The sequence below is a fragment of the Giraffa tippelskirchi genome, chromosome 9, assembly GCF_054371585.1.
Source record: "Giraffa tippelskirchi isolate mGirTip1 chromosome 9, T2T-mGirTip1v1.2.pri, whole genome shotgun sequence".
NCBI classification, from domain to species: domain Eukaryota; kingdom Metazoa; phylum Chordata; class Mammalia; order Artiodactyla; family Giraffidae; genus Giraffa; species Giraffa tippelskirchi.
The window spans coordinates 164,358,890-164,379,842 of record NC_137283.1 but is presented as its reverse complement, the minus strand read 5'-3'; the positions used below and the strand labels follow the sequence as shown (position 1 = coordinate 164,379,842).

General features: G+C 50.0%; 1 protein-coding gene across 11 annotated transcripts in view; it reads right to left on the bottom strand.

Moving 5' to 3' along the window:
• Positions 1 to 9,340, bottom strand: part of CCR6 (C-C motif chemokine receptor 6) — a 29,940-nt gene extending 20,600 nt beyond the window's left edge. For 4 of the 11 annotated variants that reach the window (XR_014065171.1, XR_014065169.1, XR_014065170.1 and 1 more), the window contains exon 1: positions 9,139 to 9,340. The gene's annotated coding sequence lies outside the window, so the exon portion shown is untranslated. Of the gene's footprint in view, positions 1 to 4,167; positions 4,390 to 7,580; positions 7,925 to 8,295; positions 8,415 to 9,138 lie in introns of those variants that run through there. The other 7 variants (XR_014065175.1, XM_081529271.1, XM_081529269.1 and 4 more) reach the window with 4 other exon arrangements.
• Positions 9,341 to 20,953: the final 11,613 nt, after the last annotated feature.

Sequence of the window (20,953 nt, the reverse complement as noted above, 5' to 3'; positions counted from 1 at the left end):
AGAAAGAAACACACCAATACAGTATATTAACATATACATGTGGAACTTAGAAAGATGGTAATGATGACCTATATGCAAGACAGCAAAAGTGACACAGATGTAAAGAACAGACTTTTGGACTCTGTGGGAGAAGGCGAGGGTGGGATGATTTGAGAGAATAGCACTCAAACATGTATATTACCATATGTGAAATAGATCGCCAGTCCAGGTTCGTTGCATGAGACAGGGTGCTCAGGGCTGGTGCACTGGGATGACCCAGAGGGATGGGATGGGGAGGGAGGTGGGAGGGGGGTTCAGGATGGGGAACACATGTACACCCATGGCTGATTCATGTCAATGTACGGCAAAAACCACCACAATATTGTAAAGTAATTCAGTTCAGTTCAGTTGCTCAGTCATGTCCGACTCTGTGATCCCAAGAACCGCGGCACATCAGGCCTCCCTGTCCACCACCAACTCCCGGAGTCTACCCAAATCCATGTCCATGGAGTCGGTGATGCCATCCCACCATCTCATCCTCTGTCGTCCCCTTCTCCTCCTGCCCTCAATCTTTCCCAGCATCAGGGTCTTTTCAAATGAGTCAGTTCTTCGCATCAGGTGGCCAAAGTAATTAGCCTCCAATTAAAATAAATAAATTAATTTAAAATAAAGTAGAATAAAAAAGACAGAGAGAGAGACTGCGGCTCACGCATCAGAGGGGCATCGACCCTCTCCTGGAGTCCGGAGTGGCCTTGCTGACTTGCTGGACCAGTAGTTCTGTCGGCCATGATGACCTGGGGCTTTGGAGGCAGGGTCATGGGAGCCCCGCAGCTCCCCCAACCAGGCCTCGTTTGGAACTCAGTCTCCGTGCTGCGCTGAGGAGCCCAGGCCTGGAGGGAAGCCGCGTGTGGGCAGCAAGAGTCCTGCTGCGACCCCTGGGGACAGCCAGCCCCTGACTGTGACTGCACGACAGGCTCCTGAGAACCACTCCGCGGAGGCCCCGACTCCGGAGCTGAGGGAGGGGACAACGGGTTACCATTTGGAGCCTCCACAGCCGGAGGCGGCTGGCGGCGCGGCCCTGAGTGACCGGGGCTGTCCTCCCGCCCTGAGGACCAGCCCCTCCTGAAGTAGAGCAGTGGGTCACAAACAGAAATCACAGCAAAAACGGACTTGTCTAGAAAACATCCTTCCCAAGAATACCAACAGGAAGGCTGGACAACCTGGAATCTTAGTCAGTTCCCGCCTCTATGAGATGTGCTTTGTCCCTACTGGGGAATGTGCTGGCAGGATGCTAGAGATGGGAGAAATAGGACATCTGAACAGGGATGTTGTTGGCGAGGTGAAGCGGGTAAGGTTGGCAGCAGAGGGTCTCACTGGGGCGGCTCGGGGCTGGGCCCCGGGGTTTGTCATTTCCTCCGCAGAGAAATAAGGAAACCCTGCCCACCGAATCCTGCCAGCATATTTCCTGCCGCGACAAAGCATCTCATGAAGTGAAGGAGTGAAGTCACTCAGTCGTGTCCGACTTTTTGTGACCCCCTGGGCTGTAGCCCTCCAGGCTCTTCCGTCCATGGGATTCTCTAGGCAAGAATGCTGGAGTGGGCTGCCATTCCCTTCTCCAGGGGATCTTCCTGACCCAGGGATTGAACGGGAGTCTCCCGCCTTTCAGGCATCTCATAGAGCATCTGCTCGAGGGGATTCGTTACCAGCCATGCTGGCACTGTGTGTCTCGGAAGTGACCGAGAGTGCAGGTCACCCAGCCTTCCGGCTCGGGGCAAGCACTGCAGGTCCAGGCCTGCGGAATCGATGTCCTGTTTCTCTCCACCCTGACCGTTGTCCTCCCGGGCAGCCAGGGGCACACTCATCTCCTGTGCCCGCTGTCAGCCAGTAGCTCAGAAAGCTACCCTGTGCTCTCCTGTGGGGCTCCCCAATCTCTGGCCCCCAGTGCCTGATGATCTGAGGTGCCCCTGAAGTAATAATGATAGAAATACAGCACGCATCATCGCCATGCACTAAAGTGAGCCCGACATCTCCCCCACTTCCTCTCTGTGGAGCGACAGGGGCTAAGTTCCCAGAACCGAGCCTGACAGGGAGCTGCGCAGGAGGGAGGCGGCCCAGAGCCAGGAGCCGCTGGCAGGCGTGAGGGCAGAGCCAGCCAGCTTGGTGTTCCCCTCATCCTGCTCTCTTCATCCTGACGGGAAGCCGGAGGGCACTGATGCCGTCAGACTGAAACTCAGAGATGCAGCAGCTTCCTCAAGCGCACGCACCTCAGAGCTTCCAGGGCCGGGGCACACGGCCACGCCCACAGGCTGTGCGTCTCTGGGATAAATGTGGAGAGAAAGGCTGTTCTGAAACACCAGGAAGAAGCAAGAGGAACAAGGAATGACAACGGTAACTGTTTTTCCACATCGGCAGCCGTGGGGGGATCAGACCTGGCAGCTTACTTCCAGGTTTCTAACACATTTCTACACAGAAGGTACAGAAACTGGTCAAAGAGGAAGGAAATGAGAGTCATCCAAGGTGCAGAGACTGAGGTCTCGTGTAACTGGGGAGTCTCGACTTTAGATCTGGGTCAGCCACGTGATGGGCATTTTTCAAATCCGTCTCTGGGGGTCTGTCTCGTCTTTGATGAAGGGAAGAGGAGGTTCATGAAGGATGAAGGTGTGGGCTAGACACGCACTAGGTCTTCCTGTGCGTTCGGCCCCAGCAGCCGCCCCCTCCCCTTCCTCCTGCTCCTCTTCCCCCCACTTTCCTTCCCTGCCGTCCCAGAGACGAGCTCCAGAACGCAAAGCAGGGGCAGTTCTGTGCAGGAGTCACAGCTGAGCTCAGAGGTGCAGATGGAAGCTCGCGGGCTTGCACTGAAGCCCAGGAAAGTGTTAGTCACTCAGTCGTGTCCGACTCTTTGCGACTCCATGAACTGTAGCCCTCCAGGCTCCTCTGTCCATGGGATTCTCCAGGCAGGAATCCTGGACTGGGTTGCCATTCCCTTCTCCAGAGGATCTTCCCAACCCAGGGATGGAACCCAGGTCTGCCGCATTGCAGGCAGATTCTTTACCGTCTGAGCCACCAGGGGAGCCAGGAAGCAGAAGGATAAATTGGAGTGAGGAGAAAAGCAGTGGCCAGAAGAAGCGGTCACTCAGAAGTCAGCGCAGTATCACTGCAGCAGGCACGGGAGGAACATGCTTGGAGAAAAGCCTGCAGAGCAGCGAGTCTGAGGGCTGGAAACTGACCTTTGCTTTAATCACTGGTGTTTACAGTGCTCTTGGAAGATAAGCTTTCAGTATGAATGTTTGAGTGAAAGCGTTATTACAAGGGTCTAAGAAGAGAGTGTAGTCTCAGGAAACAGAGACCACAGATGTAGAAAAAAAAAATTTTTTTTTAAATTGGCAGTAATGAGCAACAAGGTCCTGCTGATTACACAGGGAACTACATTCAATACTTTGCGATAAAGTATAGTGGAAAAGAAAATAAAAAAGAATATATGTATGTATAAATGAGTCACTTTGCTGTACAGCAGAAATTAACACATTAGAAATCAACTATAATTCAACTTAAAAATGAATAAATAGAAAATAAAACTAAAAAGTTGGCACTAAGACTCAAAGAAACAGATGGCACTGCAGAGGGCAACGGGCACAAGTGAAGCCTGATTGAGCCCCAGGAGTCAGCAGAGCCCCCTGCGCCCCCCACCCCCGGCCCACATCTGATTTCAGCTGCAGCTGTGGGGCCAGAGATTGCACGCCCGGATGGTCCCCATCTCAACACCCAGAGCCCTGGTTTTCTGACTCCAGGCTTTTCTGCTCAGCCCTCAGGTACAGCCCAGGAGTGCAGAGGGTTAGGGCCCCTGATGGACCAACAGGGGGACGGGAGCCAGCCCTCAGCCCTCAGAGATGGGCTCCAGTGTTCATGCCAGCACCGTCCTCCTGTCTTCTCCTCGTGGGCTGCCAGGATGAGGGTGGCCAACCAGCCTGGTTTCCCAGAACGTGGAAACTGCAGGGCAGTCCCGAGCAGGCCAGGATCTAATGGAAATAACCGTAGAGTCCTATCCCAAGGCCACAGACATGGGGCCCAGAACCAGGTCACCTCTGGAACCGACCAAGGCCCTTTGTAATGGTTGTCAAAGGCTCCCCTGATCTTACCAGCCAGCTCTCTGATCCCAAATTAGGCAAAAATGCCCACCCTGGTACTCACCCTAGCTCACCATCACCAATCACCAAATGCCACCCTTCCAGCAGGAATTTTCCTTGTCCCGAGGCTCTACAAGTTGACTACTGACCCACGAGGAGCGTCAGCTCACCCTTGAGCCAGCCCATCCCGGGGTCCTGGTGACTCTCCCCGGCCTGTCAGGAGGCCGGCTCGCTGCGCTCATCATCTCTGCTCTTTGTTCTTAGTAAGCTCGCGCCCTTCTGAATCGCTCTGGGTCTGCACAACCACGGCAGTAACGGCACCCAGGCAGGGGGCAGGAGCCTTCGCACCCGGCCCTGCTTAGTGTAGAGTGTGGTCAGGGAGCAGGAGGGGCCTGGAACCAGGACGCACCGGGAAGGGGGGTGGCCAGCTACCCCAGGGCTGGAGAGGGGACCACGGGGAAGATGCTGGAGCGGAAAAGGAACAGCCTTGTTCTCAGTTGCGCCAAAAGGGAGGCCATGGGCCAGAGGACCTGAGGGTGGGAGGAGGCGGTCTCCGCAGGCGAGGGTGGGGGGCGAGACGCCCCGGGCGCCCAGCCATGGAGTCCGGGCTTCCCTCCCCCTGACCTCCCCACGCGTGCTGCGGACAGGAAACCTCTGCTGCCTCGCGTGCCCAGGGGAAGGGAACTACCTGGTCTAAAAAGCAGAGTCCTGGGGGGTGATGGAGGGAGAGGGGAGCCGGGAGGAAGGAGCGATGGGGTGGGAGAGGGGTGTGTGGAGGGGATAGGGAGCTGGTGTGGGTTCAGGTGAGGGTTGCGGGGGCAGGCTCTATGAGGCTCCAGGGAAGCCAGCGGGTCTGTGGGGAGCAGGGAGGTGAGGCAGGGACCCCAGAGCATCTGGACTCCTCTCCTCCCAGCTGCTGACTTTGGAGCTCCTCAAGAAGGAAGAGACCCCATCACCCAGACACACACACTGGTGCCCTTGGATGGTGTCAGATGTCCGTCATAGCCACTGTTTTAAAAATTGACTTCGCTAGAACCAATGCCTGGTATCTCTGAAGTGGGGGAGGGGAAGAAGGTTTTAAACGTTTGGAGTTGACCACGTGAAAATAGAGACATGTTTGCAAAAATTTTATGTGGGGCCCCAACTTTAAAGTTCTAACACTGAGCGCAACATTCTAGGCGCAGCCTTATTCTTGCCAAAGCTTCTAAGCAAAAATAGGGACATGACAAAACTATAAAGCTACGATTCTTCCCGGAACACAGTGGCCTGGGCAGAAACACATTGAAATGATAACAGTGGTGGCTCAGGAGGTAGAAATATAAGAAAAGTCATTTTGTTTCTGTGTGTCTGTGCTTTCCATGTGCTTAGTGATGAGATACATGGTTGTACAAAGTCTCTGAGAACAGGAAAAGGGCTAGTCCTAGTAACTGTTGCAGATATCATTCAGGTAAACCGCTGGAAAAATTACACCTGCTAGATAGCTCTGATAATCTCCACAGTCTGAGTACCCCTGTATTTACAGCTTTTCACGTCGATCTCCTGAGCAGTCAACATGCTGTTTTGCTTCAAATCAGATCCAGGAAATGGTGAAAGGGGTGGTTGCACACGACCCCTGGTTCAGAACAGGGAAACGCATGTGAGATTTATTATGACCAAGGAAAGAGCTCCAAGTAGCAGTAAAACTAACTTCCAGTGGGACTGGCTTTTCTCAGACATACTTGGAAACTCTTCAACGGGGGCATGACTAATTTTATCTGAATGGATAGGATTAGGTCACAGAGCAGGGAAGACAGAAAGACCCCCGTTTCACATCAAGAGCCCGAAGGGGGCTTCCCTGGTGGTCCAGCGGTAAAGAATCTGCCTGCCGATGCAGGGGACACGGGTTCCATCCCTGATCCGGGAAGACCCCGAGTGACTCAGAGCAACTAAGCCCAAGAGCCACAGCTCCCGAGGCTGGGAGCTGCATAAAGAAGCCCGAGGGCCCCAGAGCCCGAGCCCCATGGCAAGAGAAGGCGCTGCAGCAAGACGCTCAAGCACAACCAGAGAAAGCCTGAGCGGCAGTGAAGACCCAGGATGGCCAGTAGGTAACATTAAAAAAAAGATGGCTGACATTTGCACATCATTCTAAAAAAAAAAGAAAAACAGAGGGGGAAGGACAGGAAAGGCCTCGGTGCTGGCCCCCGCAGACCCCATCCGAGGCCAGCGAGCCCCCCATCTCATGGCTGCAGAGCAGAGGCCACCGCCGGCCAGAACCGGGGGAGGAGGGGTGCGAACGCCGGCAGCCTGTGTTACAGAGTCCGGAAAGTGACAGAAAGGCCAAAGGAGGCCAAGCTACTTCACGGCATTTTCATTTAATTATACGTACAACACCATGACTTTCAGTTTCCTAAAACCTGCTTATCTGCCAGAAACAAACCTGAAAGCCACACATCCTTTTGTGTGGGGGGACCTCCACGCGAACAATTCTGGTGTCAGATAAACCCACAAGTAAAATCGACAGCCTCCTTCCTCGAGCCCGTAAAGACCTCACGGCCTTAGTTCCTGACGGTGCCCACTGGGCCGCGGCGGGGGCTGAGCGAAGGGCCTGGGGCTGCCACTGATTCATCGCGTTCCTCGGTGACCCAGATTCAAGCCTCCTTTCTCAGTCTGTCTAACGGGAACCTCCAGGCTGACTTATAAAGGTGCTACAGAAATGAGAAAGGCCCAGGTTGCTACATGTGACAGCAAGCCAGCTACTGCCCGCTGTCGCAGCAGCAGCCGTTGAGACGGACAGCAGCTGCCGCTGCCTCCTCTGCCATGACCAGCCTTCGGGTCCAGGACTTCTCTGCCGGTGAAAGGGACTTCCAAGCGTGCGGGCTGAGTGTCTGGATCACCTCTCCAGATCCTGACCGAGCAGACCCCGGGTGGTCCCGCAGCTCCTAACAGCCCCGGCGTGGCTGGGCAGGAAAAATCAGAGTATGCACGCAGTCTGCAGCCTGTCATCCCTTCACCCCTAGGATTTCCGGCGCTTGGTGTGATGAAGGGGAGACAGCACGGGGAGAAAGTGCCTATCATTCCGTCCAGGAGAAGGACGCTGGGGAGGGCTGTGCAGAGGCCTGGCCCTCACCCCCACCCGGGGGACCCCCAATGGCGGGGGGCGACCCTGCCCCGCGTCTGCCCACCCGGGACCTGCCCGGGTCCTGTGTGCCTGCACCCCCCAGGTCCACGGCCGCTGCTCCTCTGTGTCCCTCCTCACCTCTGCCCAGACCGCTCCCTCCTAGACACCTTCATCTTTTCTTTTTCCCTGGTCTCTTTCTCATGCCTCCGACTCCTCACTCGACTCCCAAAGCTAACTGCAAAAAGCACAGAGGACTGTGAGTCCTGGACATCGGTCTCCCCTGATAAGGCCTCCTCTTCAGATCCTGGGACCTCGCCCACCGCTGGGGGCCCCGCAGGCTGAGGGCACCTGATGGAGGACCACGACGGTGTCTGACTCACCTTGCTCTTGGGGGAAGGTAATTCTGAATTCTCTTTCAACTGAGGTCGATCATTTCCAGTTCTAAGTATTCTAAAATTTCAGATCTGATTTATAAGATTCTTCCTCAAACGCTCCTTCTAGTAAAATCTCCGTTGTCCAGCCCTGCCTCTGAAGTCCTTTGCGGTCACCCCTGTGGATGTGAGTTTTCTCCTCCGCAGGGGTCACGCAGATGCCTGGGGCTGTCTGCTGTGCATTACACGGCCCCAAAGTTTAGCACACTGAGCTGTCCCCTCTGTGTTCTAGGGTGTTCCCACCCTACCTCGTCCTCTCTCCTGCCTCGAAACCTTTTGCTTCTCTGAGCTCTGCTCTGGAAAACCAAACAGCGTTACTTATCAGAACAGTACCTAAAATAAGAGTCAGTACATCTCGATGTGCACCTGAGGGTCTCCCCTGGGAGAAAACGCCACGGGGTTCGGGCTCCGTGGCATCTATTTTAGCTGTGGAGGCTCTTTTTTGTTAATTTCCTCTTTCTCAGTTTGTCTTAGAGGGTTGATGCTATTAGATAAGAGACCTCCAGGTAAGTGAGGGCTCAGAAGGTTTGACGTATTTAATAAGAGAAGACGGAATGAAAGAATAAGGCAAATGCCTCAGTGTTGTCATATGAATGGAATAGCAGTATTTTTAAATGACATAAATACATGAATCCACAGCACAGTGAAATTCATCACCACCTACTTGTCACTTTCACTTGAAAGATGGTTGTGTCATAAGAACGTCTTTCCGTGAAGGGCAGCACTGTCCAGCCCCTTGAAGCAGACTGGCGAGCACGTCCACCCGTGGGTGCACGCCCACCGCGGGCCCTGCCCTCCTGCGGAGCTGGCAGCAGGCCGCCCGGCCTTCCGCCCCTCTCCCCGCCCCGTCCCTCGGTGCCCCGTCCTCTCACCCAGACACCACCCGGCTGCCCAGGGCAGTGCTTGCCATGGGTCACCCCGTCCAGCACCCTCCCACCGGTGCCCGCGTCCCACCCACATCTCAGACCGCCAGCACCCCTCTTCTGTGCACACGGTAAGTTAAGGAGACCGCATCTGGTTTGGGTTTGTAGAGTCGGTGTTTCTCCTTCGCAGTCAAGGCTCAACTGTGAGATCCCTCTTTCAAAGGTGGCGGTGGCTTATTAGGTTCTTTGCCAGTGTTTCTACAGCCTTTTCACAAGAGCTGGTCATCATCAGCAGGTCCCGGGAGGCTTGAAGGGACTCCATTCCCTCCACACTACCCATGGACAGAGTGACTTTTTCTAATGCTTTAATCACACCTGCTCCCAGGACGGCAGTTAGAATATAATGTAAGATTACATAAGTAATAGAGGCGACATCTCTAGAACAGCAGCCAGCATGTCATGGACTCAATAAAAGTCAGTGTCTCTCCTTCTCTCCCCAAGACATGACTAAGGGGTCTCAGTGACTACCAGTGTCTGACCGGATAATACAAAGTTTCTCGATACTGTTTTACCTTCAACACATTAAACAGCTGAGACAACAGGGATACAATGTTTTCTAAATTCCAAGAGGAAATAAAACTTACCAACAGAGGAGTAGCTTCTTATTCCACAAAGGAAGGGCCGCAGAGCTGCCCCTCTTGAAGTTCAGGTTCCTTAAATCTTCAGACTTCTCTTCGCCAGCGTAAACTCCCTGGCCTTTTTACTGACTGAAGCGGCTCGGCGGCTGACTTCTTAGTGCCTGCTCCTTGGGTGTCCTTACGCTCATTCTGTGCCCACGTGCTGGGCGGTGTGGTGAACGCCTCACCACAACTTTATTCCTCCAGTACATACTTCAGGTCATAGAAAGGCAGAAAATAAGATGGGGGAAGGAAGGCAAGCTTATGCAACTAGGTCACTTAATAATTTCAATTTTAGAGAAAAAAAAAAATTTTTTTCTTGTTTCAGAATTATTGGTCTGTGGAATATTTTTTATTCTTCTTGGAAATTACAAATTAATCAGAATGATTATAAAGTTCTCTGAAAAGTTCCACATAATACCTATTGAACTTTATAGACAACTACTCACATTCTGGACTGTGAAGAACAAAAAGCCTAAAAAAAAAAAAAAAATGACTATGCTTTAAAGATAAAGATGGTAAATAGAGAATCAGCACATCGCAAATAATGTAGGTCGGTGATCAGCTCCAAAAGAAGGCATAACCCAGTCGTAAAGGAGGAATGCCACCCTCAAAAGACCAACATCGCCACACCCACCATTGTCTACAGTTTGTAGCCAGGATGTCGTAACTTGACCTGTGAGCATCTGTACCCCCAGAGCAACTATTCAGTCTGGGAACAGTCCTGTAATGTGAGGGGAATCTGGGGTACCTTCTCTGAAACCTAAAATAGAGTGAGTCGAGCCACAAACCCCCCGTGGAAAGTCCTGAACTGGCCCTCGATAGAAAACACCAGGCACCCTGATGGGCAAGAAAAGAGCACCTTCCTCCGCGGCTTGTCCAACTGTCTGCTTTCTTTTCCACGTGACTACAAGCAGCATTGTTAATGTTAATTAACATGTCTAATAAAATTAGAAACAACTTTTCGTATTTATCATTTCGCTTAATCCTGACAGACGATTTTGGTAAAGCGTTTTCCTGAGGGAAAGAAACAAGCACATTCAGATGTTTAAGTAGTTTTCTCCCGAGTCTGTAAATCAGGAGCAGTGGATCTGAAAACAAGGACTGGTTCTTCTAAGTGCTCTACACCAAGCCACAACTCAGTTGTGCTTTCAGCAAATACTTACTGGGCTCCCGTTGTGTGCTGAGAAGCTTTCTAGGCCAAAGTGCTGTAGCTGTGACTGAAACAGACAAAATCCTTCACTTGATGGGGTTTACATTCCAGTCGTGAGACCTGGGCATAAACAAAGTAAATAAATAAAACGGTATACAGTACGGTAGACGGTGATGAGTGCTTTGGGGAGAAATCAAGCAGAGAGGTCGGCTAGTGACCACCTATCAGGAAAGCTGTCCCTGACAGGCAGCACATAAGTGGAACCCGAGAGAGGGGCGTTTCAGGACGTGGTGTCCCCGATGCAGACAGACGTCCGCCTGACACATTCAGGGGAAATCTGGGAGGCGGTGTGGCGGGACTGAGCTGGGGAAGTGGGGGGAGTGTTGGGGTCAAAGCGGCCGAGGGGGGCAGGTTGCGGAGTCTCCCAGTCTGCTGCACTGACTTTACCTTCTCCTCGGGGTGAGATGGGAAACGTCCGGAAGGTTTTGAGTGACATTACATGTTAAGGGCTGTCTGACTCACATTTTAAGAAGATGACTCTGGGGGCAATACAAAATGTAGATGAAAGTGAACCTAGGTGGAATTAGGAAGAACATCCCAGTAAGATATGATGTGTCTATATCGGAGATAAAGTCAACAAGATTTGCTGACAGACTGGTTAGAGGATTTGAAAGAAATAGAAACACAAAAGATGGCTCCAGGGTGTTTGACCTGAACAGTAGAAGGACTGTTATTGTTCAGTCACTAAGTCATGTCCAGCCCCAAGGACTGCAGCACACCAGGCCTCCCTGTCCATCACCAACTCCCAGAGTTTACTCAAACTCATGTTCATTGAGTCGGTGATGCCATCCAACCATCCCATCCTCTGTCGTCCCCTTCTCCTCTGCCCTCAATCTTTCCCAGTATCAGGGTCTTTTCCAGTGAGTCAGTTCTTCATATCAGGTGACCAAAATATTAGTGTTTCTGCTTCAGCAACAGTCCTTCCAATGAGTATTCAGGGTTGATTTCCTTTAGGATGGACTGGTTTGATTTCCTCGCTGTCCAAGGGACTCTCAAGAGTCTTCCCCAGCACCACAGTTCAAAAGCATCAATTGTTTGGCACTCAACCTTCTTTATGGATTTGTTGCTGTTCAGTCACTCAGTCTTGTCCGACTCTTTGCGACCCCATGGACTGCAGCCCACCAGGCCTCCCTGTCCTTCACCATCTCCCAGAGTTTGCTCAAACTCATGTCCATTGAGTGGGTGATGCCATCTAACCATTTCATCCTCTATCACCCTCTTCTCCTCCTGCCCTCAATCTTCTCCAGCATTAGGGTCTTTTCCAATGAGTTTGCTCTTTGCATCAGGTAACCAAAACACTGGAGCTTCAGCTTCAGCATCAGTCCTTCCAGTGAATATTCAGGGTTGATTTCCTTTAGGGTTGACTGGTTTGATCCCCTTGCTGTCCAAGGGACTCTCAAGAGTCTTTTTCAACACCACAGTTCAAAAGCATCCATGGATGCTGCTGCTGCTAAGTCACTTCAGTCGTGTCCGACGCTGTGCGACCCCACAGACGGCAGCCCACCAGGCTCCGCCGTCCCTGGGATTCTCAAGGCAAGAATACTGGAGTGGGTTGCCATTTCCTTCTCCAAAGCATGAAAGTGAAAAGTGAAAGTTAAGTCGCTCAGTCGTGTTCGACTCTTAGCGACCCCATGGACTGCAGCCTACCAGGCTCCTCCGTCCATGGGATTTTCCAGGCAAGAGTACTGGAGTGGGGTGCCATTGCCTTCTCCATGGATGGATTTGATTAAATAAAATTGCAGAAGAAGCAGGTTGAGGGTGGAGGAGAATATCAGGAAACTAGTTAGGAACTTGGGAAGTGAGAGATACCTATTAGATCATTTCAGTGGAAACATCAATGCAACAAAGAATTGCTTACCTGAATATAAAGCTCCAAGGACAGCGCTGGCTGGAGAGGTAAATTTAGGAGTCATGAGCTCCCGGGTGGATGAGATTACCAAGGGAGAGGGCGCAGATGGATAAGAGAAGAGGTCTAGGGCCTGAGATCTGGAGGCCAAGCACACAGGTATTACAAGAAGGGGAGACTAATCAACTGTGTCAACCCTGCTAGCAGATCAAGCAGCACAAAACTGAGAAATGTGACCACTAGATTCAGCAGCATGCAATCCCTGCAGCCTTGACAGTGTTTGTTGAGCGGTAGGGAACCTAACGGGAAGAGAGTGGGAGATAGGAGAGAACTCAAAGCCTCACTTCAGGGAGCTTGCCCAAGAGGAAAAAGAGAAACGGGCAGGATCTGGAGATGATGCTGGAATCCAAACATCTGTTGTTAAGCTGGGAGAGATGAGTGTTTACATCCTGGTGGGAATGATCCAGGGAGGAGGGAAATGTCGTCGCTGCAAGGAGGAGAAGGCAGGAGTACTCGCCCTTCACTTTGTGTGTACGGAGGAGGCTGGGGACTGGCGAGGGACTTCCTCAGTGGGAGGCAGCACCCATGGGCGGAGTACACAGGAGAGTGTGGTCGTGGGTGCTCATGCCAGTTCTTTTCTGATTGTTCCTTTGTTCGCGGTAAAAAAGGAAACCAGGTCATCAGCTGAGACTGAAGATGGAAAAAGAGGCATCAGAGCTTTGACAAGAGAGGAAGAGGAGTGAACAGCCAGGCAGGGGAGAGGGAGAACAGACGGGGGAGAGAATGACATGACCGGCAGACAGCACAGGTGAGCAGCCGGGAATTTCAAGTGAGACCAGGAATCCCATGTCCTTCTCTAGACACAGTCATCATGTAGGCACAAGAGCTGCAGAGAGCTGAACTCAGCCGGAGCTGTGGTTTAGCCAGCTGAGTAAGACAGAGGGCCAGTGGGCTGTGCAATAAAAGCGTCCCGTCTCCTTCTAACCATCCAAGATCACTCCAGCCTGAGATGGTCCAGGGATGGCCCTAGACAGATTCGTTGAAATGGAGCATAGTGGTCACCATCGGGTTTCAGACATGGTTTGCTGAACACACAGTTGACATTGGTCTCTGTGTTCACAGTATCTCTGACAGTGGTACCAAGGAGACATTCTGGTGGGATGTTGATTGCTCTCTTTGATGTCAAGTGCAAATTTAAAAACACTGTTAATCAAAACCCTTGTATCCTTTAAAAATTGATGGTGGTTTTTAACATCTAAAACCTATTTAAATCTTATTTTACTTTATAAACTAATTTTGCCCCTGCAAATCTCAGGGCAATAAATTATTGACTTTGGCCACCATCAAGAAAAGCAGCACTATCTTTTCTATCATGATCTACTTTTCTCACATGTCTACCAGGTTCTAAGGGCTTCTGCGTTCTAACAGCTTCCCTCATGGCTCAGCTGGTAAAGAATCCGCCTGCAATCCAGGAGACCCCAGTTCTATCCCTGCTTCGGGAAGATCCCCTGGAGAAGGGATAGGCTACCCGCTCCAGTATTCTTGGGCTTCCCTGGTGGCTCAGCTGGTAAAGAATCTGCCTGCAATGCAGGAGACCTGGGTTCGATCCCTGGGTTGGGAAGATCCCCTGGAGAAGGGAGAGGCCACACACTCCAGTATCCTGGCCTGGAAAATTCCACAGACTGTATAGTCCATGGGGTCTCAAAGAATCAGACACAACAGACTGACTTTCACTTTTACTATGTTGTAGTATTCGGATATTTAGCAAGCAAGCCCATGCTTGTATAGCAACATCTTGATAATTACTGACGCATCAGGCTGTTTGTACTGTAGACACATTTCAGAAAGGTAGAGACACCATTTAAGCAAAGCTCGGTAAAGGTGCTTGTGGAATCTTGAGCAGCACAATAAATAGTATAAGCAGTCTTGGAGTTATCTGTCTTTATTGATTAGGAAAATTTGTTAATGTTGCTTGTGGACAAATAAATATAGTCAGAGACGGATCTGGACTAGAGTTTGGGAGACATTGTGTGTGTGTGTGCACGTGCATGCGCGCGCACACGCTCAGTCGCTCAGTCGTGTCAGACTATTTTGTGATCCCATCCAGGCGCCTCCATGGAATTTTCCAGGCAAGAATACTGGAGTGGGCTGCCATTCCCTTCTCCAGGGAATGTTCCCAATCCAGGGACTGAACCCTCATCTCTTGCACTGGCAGGCGGATTCTTTACCACTGAGCCACCTGGGATGCATAATAAAATAACACGAGCGTAGGAACACATGTACACCCGTGTCTGATTCAGATCAGTGTGTGTCAAAACACCACTACAGTATTGTAATTAGCCTCCAATTAAAATAAATAAATAAATACAAACAGAAGCATACATTTCTAATATTTAATTTTAGGTTTTCCTGGCCTTTTCTGTGATGTAACCAGCACTCCAATATCCCCAAATGTTAAGTACAATTCTGTTGCATGCATTAGACTTCTGTTGGAGGTGCTTTTCAGGACTGAAGAAGAGTCATCTTCAGAATCAGGCACCCATGGGGGAAACAGAAGTGCACCTAGGGATCAGGAGGGGATGTGAGCCGAGCTCGTGGCTGCCCAGCCACCTGACAGCCCAGGCATTTCCCTTGAGAGGCCTGCCGTGGTCCCAGTTCGTGGTCAGGCTTTCAGTACACTGCAAATAAGCGCGAGATGGGAAGGTGACCTTGAGTCCCTGTCAGTCTCCTGCTTGACTCTTTACCTGCTGGAATCACTGAGTCATCTGCACAACAGAAACGAATAGCCCCTCGGAGAGCACCCTGGTCCTCTGCACTGGTGCTTTCACGGCCAAGAGGACTCAGAGCAGGCAGTGGCATCGCTTTGAAAAGACGCATAAGAGCTGGAGAGTGAGAGACACGTCTTCTGCCATCAGAAGGGCTGTGTTCTCGGGGATGTTTCCGGGCACCCAGGCATCTGGGTTGAAGCTCCTTACCCCAGGGAGGAGGGCCCCGCTCTGTCTGGCTTCTCTGGAGTTTGAAGTGACACCCGGGACTGTCATCCTAAGCCATTTCCTGGAAGACCTGAACAGACGCCAGCTCTCAGTGAGTCCAAGAACGAGACAGGACTTTCCAGAGTGGTCCAGGCTGGAGTGCTTGCTGCCGCCCCAGCGCTGGATCCAAGAGAGGGCTTTGGCTTCCCCCGTGGTTGTGGCCCTCAGGCCTGGACTCAGCCCTGAGCTTTATTCCCATAGCATGAGAAAGACCAGTTCTTAGATGAGATCTTACTGAAGGTTGAGGGTTAATAAGAGGAGGCTACGATCCCTGTAGGAACTCAAGTTGCTACGAGAAGTGACTTCCTAACTCCAGAGCCGTCCTCAGGGGACCCTCAGAGACCCTCTGCCTGGCTCCTGGGCGGTCACCTGGCTGCCTCCATAAAGGCAGGGCACCGGGACCCCCCACTGGAAGGCGGTCGGTCAGCCTCAGAGCCCATGTTAGGGCCCGAGGGGAGGGAGGTGCTTCCCCGGCCCCTGAGGCCCTGAGTTCTCATTCTGAGCTCTCTTTCACAGGACAGTTAAGGGCGGCAACTCCCACCACACTCAGGAGCCATGAGCATCTCCACCTCGTCCAGGACCCCCCAGGAACCTGTCCCACCCTTTCCGGGGAACGGCCACCTCTCGGCCTGAAAACCAGTTCGCAGGGTGACATGTCACTCTCAAACATTACACTTCTTGGATGACCTTGCCCATCCAGCCTGGGCCAGCCGCCCCAGGTCCCACCGAGGGTGCGGCACAAACTCCTCCAGCTCCAGGTGAAGGTCACATGGCGTGTCTGTCTTTCAGCCAGATCTCCTAAAAACTCTCCCCACCAAGCAGGAAGCAGGGAGTCCTACTAGGATAGACTGCAAGCTCACGAGTTCCTCCTAGGAAGGTCCAATGCTGCAGAGACACGCTGTGACACACACCTGTCTGCATAACGCCCGACACTCGCGACATTCAGAAGTTCCTGCATTCGCAAGTCCTCACATCCTTCCAGAAGTAACGGCGTGGGTTCACTGATGAACCTGCTGGCGGGGAGACTGTTTCAGTGGATGTTCAAATCTCCTTCTCTTTAAAACTGAAATTCACTCAAACTTTGAAATGTTTCATCAGGGTAAAATGACGCATGTTAGAACTGGGACAGCCTGCAAAGGTGGTAACCGGGTTATCTATTAGGCTCTTGCTGTATGCACACTGGTTATACTTCATCTCTAGTGCTCACAGTCTCCTGAGAGGTCCGCATTACTGTGCTCCTTTACTGATGAGCATGCATTAATTCAGCAAAAAACAGACCTTTTGTTCTGATTCCCACTCCACCCCCTCCAAGAGGACTGAGCGTTGTACAGCATAGGACTATCCCTTCCAAGGAGGTCTCAAGGTCATCTTTCACTGTCATAAACTTGTAAGTTATCTTTTGATAATATCTGCCATTGCTGAAAAAAAAATTAGTAAGAGCCAAAAAATACATTCAGCTTGAAAGAAAACAGCAAGATTGGTAAGTTTAAGAATTACATTTCATCACCAATAAAACATTCATTCAGCCAGAAAATGAAGAGATGCTGTAGCCAGTGACACGATTCCCCCACATTCTTTTATCCAGATGACTTACTTTACATTCACTGTTTCTACCCACCAGGTTGTAGAACACCTCCACTAGGATCAGGGTGCTTCTAGCAAACCCCAAACCAAGACAGAAATTATGAAATACATAAACATTGTCACAACTTCATTTTGGGATAAATGTATCCTTCTGCCTTAATAAATATTTTTAATACATTCAAAACACATTTTACAATTAAATGTTTTGTTCTTGTTTGTTGAAATACACAATTTCAAGGATGCAGTGGGATCCTAGCACAGTAAACAGAAAAGCAACTTGGAAATAAGGCTTTTGGCATGTTTGTGAAAAACCAGTGCTAATCACAAATTCATTTATTCTGAAAGAATCAAGTAGATCTACTTTCTCCCCCCTAGAGCAAAACAGAACAATATTAGATTTGGTGATTTTTGAATAAGAACCATCAACTACTATAGAGAAAAAAAAACAAGTACATTTGAATTGGGAAGGCGAGAATGTGCTGCCAGATGGCAGGAGTTTGTAGATTCAGTGTGAATATGCTAATGAAGATTTATTCATGGCAACTACTTCCATTAATAAATATCAAGATCTAATTATTTAGAAATATTGCCTGCTGGCATCTAATATCATGTATTGGGTTGCCAGAATTATTAATTAAAAACAAAGTTTCAATTATTAGAAAGAAAGGCTTAATCTTTCATCTGCTTGCTTTCTCTCCCACCTTCCTAAGAAAAGGTGTCCGTTTGAGGTCTTGACTCTGAGTAAGCTGACCACTCCCACACTTAACCTTCTTACTTCTTGTAATTAAATTCTAAGCATCTGTCACATCAGGGCATGCAGATAGGAGCTGTCAAGAGCAAGGTTTTCAGTGGTTTTGCCTATTTCTGTATGTTAGTGCTTCAGAACCAATATATGGTCAAATATTAAAATTTTAATAAATAAAAATAAAAGGTTAATCAAGGTAATGTTAAAAGGACAGTGATGATAAAAATAAAATATTGATTCCACTGGCTGTACTATTCAGCCAACAAACATATGTCTCTCATCTCTTATTCTCATTAAATAATTGCTTCCAAATCCTCTTTCATGTTTCTCTCCTTTACGAACATACTAGTTTTCTGTTCTCCTTATCATCGTCATCTCTTACCTCTCTACGTGGGCAGAAGATGTGAAGAAACTTGCTGTGGCCAGTGTGCACTCTTAGGGAGCAGTGGTTGGGGGTGGATGGAATGTCAAGGCCGGGAGAGTTAGAACCTGTGAGCTTCACCCAGATCCATGTCCACCTTCTAACCCTCAGAGAGGCTTTGCGTGTCAACACTTGCCCGTAAAGTTGATCGGAGCAAAACGGATCAGCCCTAGAGTCACAGGCTGCCCTCATGTCCCTAGGCTTCTTCACCATCAGTGAGGGTCTGGGTCTTTCCCATGACACTCATGACTGCAAGTTGAGGACCGCTCCTGGGGTTGGGTTTCTCTGGGCTCCCCCATGTCCACACACAGACACTCATGACTGCAGACTGAGGACCACTCCTGCGTTTGGGTTTCTCTGGGTTCCCCCGTGTCCAGACACAGACGCTCAGATGACTGCAGACTGGGGACCGCTCCTGGGGTTGGGTTCCTCTGGGTCCCTCGTGTCCAGACACAGATGCTCAGGTGACTACAGACTGAGGGCTATTCCTGGTTTGGGTTCCTCTGGGTCCCCCGTGTCCACACACAGGACGTGCTTTTCTGGCAGAAGTGTCACAGGGATGACCTTGTAAGTTCCCCGAACAGGTGCCCAGTCCCGTGGCTTGTACTCACTGTGACCACGTGATGGAGATGGTATCAGCCAGACTCCCCCACTGCCAGGTCATTCTTCGCCCTTTTGTAGTGAGTGAGGATTTTATGAGGGGACACTTTGAGACTGTAAAGAGTACCCTCATCAAACCTTCAGCTGGTTCCCATGTATATGGGTATTTCCTGGACTACTTATTACTATGCAGGCACCCGATGGTCGTGCCTCCATCCACCCGTCTGGTGTCCTGCCTCCAGAAGCATTCTCATCTCCCTGCTTATTTATGCAGGAACAGGCTCATAGATTCCTATTTTATAAGTGGGTAACTGAAGGACCCATAATTTTTTTCATTAATAGTAACATCATTACATTGTAAAGCAATTTTCCTCCAGTTAAAGAATAAAAATAATAACATATTTGTTTTGATGTAAAAGTCTCCTCAGGTTTGACCAACTTGAGCCCTTGCAAGTTGAGCCTACATCCTTTTGACATTACATCATTGTCTGAGCATTTCTTTACTTCCTGTTTTCAGCCCATTCTGCAGCTTCCCGACTCCAGCCCTGGGATCTGCCATTTCTCCAAGTTTGGTTCCTTATGGTGGAGAAGACTATCTGGAAACTAACACTTGGGCTCACGGCACCACTGCATTTCCTGGAGGCTCAGATGATGAAGAATCTGCCTGCAGTGCAGGAGACCTGGGTTCGATCCCTGGGTTGGGAAGGTCCCCTGGAGAAGGGAACGTCAACCCACTCCACTATTCTTACCTGGAGAATCCCATGGACAGAGGAGCCTGTCAGGCTACAGTCCATGGAGTCGCAAAGAGTTGGATACGACTGAGCACACACCCATGCATAATACTCACATCTACGATATCTACATATGTTGAAACCATGACTCCCACCAATATCTCCAATTTTAAATCAGTGCTGAATGGTTCATTCTAGTCATCTCTCTTCCCACATTCATAAATTCTTTCTTCGACCTGAGAAATGGGGATTCCAATAAAGTCAGGTTATTTACCAATTTGATCTATCTGCCCTCTGTGTAACAAGTCTCCCATCACTACCGCTGCTCTCCCAAGCAGCTACCTTCTCACCTTGCTTTGGTTCTGATAATCCACTCTGGGTTGCCATCCACACCCCACATAAACACCCTCCTTAACCCATTTGGGTTCTGTACCAGGTGTCCACAAACACAACTCCCTAGGGCTCTTGAATACTAACTCAAACATAAGTGACTCTGTGCAGGATTGCTGGGCACAGTTGCACAGGATGTGCACTGCACAACTCCAGGGATCACAGTCTCTGTTTTTCAACCTGCCACCTTGGACCACAGTTTCCTTTCCAAGCTTCTTGACTTTCTTCAGATATTTACTAACATAACAGCACTTATGAAGAGATATCTAAAACAGTGAACCCATGAGCTGTGTTTTTTCTCAACCATCTGATAAAATTTTTAAATTAATAAAATTGTCCTCAAATCTTTTTCTTTCACTTACTTGGCCAATACTTACCAAGTAGCTGCTTTGCACTAAAATACGAATTTTTTAATTAAGATTTATTAGGATTTTTCCAAGTCCAAACTTCTATTCTTCATTCATTCCCTGGAATCAAAACGTCTTCCAGGATCATGACCTTTAGTTTCTGGGGTATTTCCCTGGACGTACAAAAGTGAGAGAAATGGCTTTTGTCCACAACTAGTCATTCTGGTCATTACCAGTAAGTCATTATTTATATACTTTCTCTAAGCAGCCAGTAAACAAAGTCTGTTCTTTTTTTTTTTTTTTCCACAGAAGCCTTTGTCTCTTACTTACTCCCAAGTCACCCCACTCACTTCCTGGGGGTCGTGGTTTTAACCAAGCAAACCCCGGGCCTGCTGGTTGCCACCACTGATGGGAGGGCCTTGCACCACATTCACTTTCTGGGTCGTCCTGCTCCCAGGCTGGCTTCCTCTGCCCACACTGCTCTTGGTGGCAGTCGCAGAGCCCATCCCAGCTCCCGAGTCTCTGCGACGGCCGCCCTGTGTGTAGGACAAGTCTAGGGTGGTACCTGCTTTCCCCCCTGGAGGTCATGAGATCCTAGCTGCTCACAGGTTCATTTTCTGTTTCTGAACTGGCTGCGCCTGCAGCCTTTGTAGGAGGAATGGGGACTGCGCGCTTCATGGGGCTCAAGGGGAGGGTGCGGTCACGGCATTTTTAGTTCTAACCATTTTTCTTTCTTTTATTTTAGCAGACTCTTGTAGGCTTTCTCTGTCTAATATCATGGTATCTGCAAATAGAAAAATTTTACTTCTTCTTTTCTGATTTGGATGATGTTTTTAATTTCCTTTTCTTGCCTAATTGCTCTGGCTAGGGCTT